Source organism: Dendrobates tinctorius, unplaced genomic scaffold (genome assembly GCF_039654945.1).
Source record: "Dendrobates tinctorius isolate UK_male_01 unplaced genomic scaffold, ASM3965494v1 ptg000040l, whole genome shotgun sequence".
Classification (NCBI taxonomy): Eukaryota; Metazoa; Chordata; class Amphibia; order Anura; family Dendrobatidae; genus Dendrobates; species Dendrobates tinctorius.
Genome location: NW_027361708.1, coordinates 18,866,290 through 18,870,419, shown reverse-complemented (window position 1 = coordinate 18,870,419; position 4,130 = coordinate 18,866,290).

The following is a 4,130-nucleotide window of genomic DNA, read 5'->3' as shown; positions in this document are numbered from 1 at the left end:
TCCTTCTGCTACTAAATAAAATAATACTTCATATCAGAATCATTAGCATTGTTGACTACAGCAGATCTAATTGCTGGAGTAACTGGCACAGATTGTTGGTACAGATTACAATAATTTAAAAAATATTCTAGTGAGAGATTGGAAGTAAAAGTTCATACATGCTAATCTTATTTTCTATGCAATTTCACAATATTAAACGTTGTCATCAGGGAGGTTAGTGGCGTCCGCCAGAGCGGTGCAGTGTGCACTTAGTGCGCTATTACTCCAGCTATTATCCTGCTGGCACCGCAGCTGTGGCGCCGAGCACTAGTGTGTGTAGAGGGACTCTAACCCAGTGTCTCAGGGGCAGAGTCCTGTGACTATACGCTAGCGCTCACACTGCCGAGCTCTGTGAGTATAAACAGGCTACGGCATTTATATTTGGCAGTTGTGTGGCACTGTGAGGTAACAGAGTCCACCTCTCTACACACTGCGTGAGGTTAACCCCATGTGTCCCTCTATTATATCACCGCATAACGTCCGCAATTACAGAACAGCAGTTAAGACCCCTGCATGGTGGACCCCGGGCTGCGAACGCATCTAAATACCAATTTTATTATTTGGTGCGTTCCGCCAGCCCCTAACAGTATACTAGCACTAGGGTCTGACTAGTAATGGTGGACAAACAGCGACTGCAGCAGTACATCCAGCAGCTGGAGGACAGGTTGGTGGCTCTCAAGCACTCAGCCTCAGCTGTGGATGTTACTGTGGTCGCTTTTCAGGCAGCCACGGAGGCTGTCTCCCGTGTGTCGCCTGCCATCCCTGTCCTGACTTTGTCCCGCCTCCCATTGCCCGAGAAGTTCTCGGGTGATAGTGCTTCTTGTAGGGGTTTCGTGAGCCAGTGCACTATACAGCTGGTGGCTGCACGATGCCCCTTTGAGTAGGCTAAGGTGGGATTTGTTATTTCCCTCTTGTCGGACAGGGCTTTGGAGTGGGCCACATCGCTGTGGGAGTTTGGTGATCATGTGGTGCAGAGTGCCTCACAGTTCTTGGGCACACTGAAGCAGGTCTTCCTGGGACCGTGAGTCACCCATGATACCGCGCTCCAGCTGCTGGCATTGTCACAGGGCTCATCCTTGGTCAGCCATTTCGCAATCCAGTTCCGGACTCTGGCCGTGGAGTTGAGTGGCCAGATAAGGTCCTCATTCCGGCATTCTGGAGAGGTCTGGCTGACCATGTGAAGGACGCCCTGGCCACCAGGAGATTCCCGCCACACTGGAGGAGCTTATCACTGTCTCCACCCGAATAGATCTTTGCTTCACCGAGTGAAGGTTGGTGCGGTCCCAGTGTAGGCAGAGGTTTAGGTTGGCACCCAGTTTTGCTAAACCCCTGGAATCTCCCGATCGGGCGTCTGAGCCTCAGGGGGCATCCCATGCGGGATCCAGGCCCTGGTCCGCTCGAGCACCTGTGGTCTGTCATGTTTGCCGGCAGGCTGGTCATCTTGCCAACCGGTGCCCACAGTAGCCGGGAAAGCGCTCGCGTCTAGTGGCCGCAGGAGGCGGCTCAATAGAATCAGCGATGTTTTCCTCCAAGCTGTCCTTTAAGGGGACGCTTGAGTTTGGTTCATCCACTCTTGCGGTGGAGGTTTGCGCGGACTCCGGAGCGGAGGGCAATTTTATGTTGTCTGCCTTCAACGACATGCTTATGATATCTAAGCCAGTCACCGTCAGAGTGGTGAACAGTGCGACTCTACCCTCACAGATTACCCACCAGACCCTCCCATTGATACTCTTGGTGTCTCCATCTCATCAGGAGACGATATCCCTCCTCGTCATGCTCGAGGGTATCGACCAGGTCCTTCTAGGGGTCTCCTGGTTGCGGTATCATTCCCCCCATATAGAGTGGTCCTCGGGGAGAATTCTTGGTTGGAGTTAGAGTTGAGCGAAAAGGGTTGGTCAAATTCATAAGTCGTCGACTTTCGCTGAAGTCGGGTTTTATAAAACGAAACCCGACCATAGCGTGAGGTCGGCCACGAGGTCTGCGACCAGAGTGCGAAAGTCACGTTTCAAATGATGCCTTCAGCGCCCTTTTTCAGCCAATGATGGAGGGAGCACACTGTGGGCAATGCGATGACATGGGCATCGGTCACCACCATCTTTGAGAAGGTCATGCAAGTGATTGGCTTGCTTTGTGTGGCGTCACAGGGGCTATAAAGGGCCTGCACGCCGACCGCCATCTAACTTCTGCGGATATTAGCATTAGGGAGAGGTTGCAGCTGCTGATTCTGAATAAGGGAGAGCATTAGGCAGGGAAGAAGAACAAAAAAACTGCTTCTGCTGTTAGCGATTTCCACTGTACAACACAACAGTTTGTGTGCAGTGACAGGGGAGGCTATATTTTTTGTGCATCAGCTCTGTTGGTTATTAGGCTCCCTTATAAGGCTCCCTGATAGCTGCATTGCTGTTTGCACACTGCTGTGCAAACTGCTTTTTTAGGCTGCCTGCTGCCATACTTGGACTGAGAGCATCATTGTCAGCCTCCTAAAATCTCTAGGGAGCTTCCAATTCTCCCCAATACTATATACACACCTTGTACTTTGTCATACACCAGCCAATCTCAGCCAGATAAATTGAGGTGTAATCTATAGTGGGCCTGAGATAATAGTTCAGCCTCCTAAAATCTTTAGGGAGCTTCCAATTCTCCCCAATACTATATACACACCTTGTACTTTGTCATACACCAGCCAATTTCAGCTTGTTAAATTGAGGTGTAATCTATAGTGGGCCTGAGATAATAGTTCAGCCTCCTAAAATCTCTAGGGAGCTTCCAATTCTCCCCAATACTATATACACACCTTGTACTTTGTCCGTTGGGTCGCCCTCCCAGGGCCGTGGGGTACTCGGTACCGGGCTGGTATCAGTGGGACGTGTCACAGCAGCAGTGACCCGGACCGTGGCCCTGGGCGCCCAAGTAATGGGGAAATTGTGAATGGTGGAATGTAGTTAGATGGAATAGTTTGTGACGCCACCTGTGGTGTTCGGCAAGTGAGATGTTAGGCCGACGCTGCTTGCAGATCCTCTGGGGCTGGTGATGGGTTGCAGCCAAGATAGTGAAGCTCCCCACAGGTGGAGCTGTAGCCCCAGGGCAGTGTAGATGTAGGGGAAGAGGAGAGGCGCAGGTGGTATAGAAGCTGGTAACCAGATGTAGCGGTGCTGGGTGTGTTGGCGCAAGAATCAATGGAGGACACCAGGGCTTGTAGTTCCAAAGCTTTACTCACAGTCTGTAGTACACACAGGTGCCGGCCTCCGTGCCATGTCCTCCGGGTCAGGGACTCAGCCAACCTCCAGGCAAGATGGAATGCTCCCTTCCAACGCTCTGCCAACATGTGCCTTTCTAAACGTCTCCTCTTATAGCGCCTTTTAGTGTTAAGATCTCCTAGTACTGAGTTACACTGGAGTTCCTCCTAACAGATGTTCCCAAGAGCTCTACTTGTACGGCAGACAGCTGTAGCCTGCTTCAGGGACTCCTTACTCCTGAGTCCCGGCTCTCTATCCGTATTGCTGATGTGCCCCCAAGTCTTAGATGGGAGTAGTGCATTTACAGCCCACTACTCCAACGGTGTCTGCTGCAGAACCATTATTGTCCATACAACCTCGGGGACCGAGCCCCGGCCTTGCACTTAGAACTTCTAGGCAGGGTTCTTCCTCTAACCCACGTCCTCTGTGTTCTCTTATTCTCCTATGTTCCGTACTTGTCTTTCTTTCCTATGGAAGCTCAGGCTTCAATTCAATGTATTTCTCCTTCCTTCCTTTCCTGTGCCAGCAGACCCGGGTCACTCAGGTCTGCTGCAGAACTCCTTCCTCCATCCCTCTCTCAGGGATCTCCTTTCCTCACTCCTCTCTGAGTGACTGACTGCTGACTGACCTAAATCCTAAACCTTCCCACTCTTTTATGTATCCTCAACTCCACCCACCTCCCAGCACATTTCATGTTCCAAGCAGGGAGCCACCAAAGGTGCTCTGCTACACTCTAAGCAAGGAGCCGCAATGTGGCTTTGCTGAACTACCCTGTTGTGTGGGGTGCGAGTGTTGGAACGTGGTCAGGAGGTCCCACCTTAACTGGATGGTGGGGCACCACACCTTAGGAGAAGG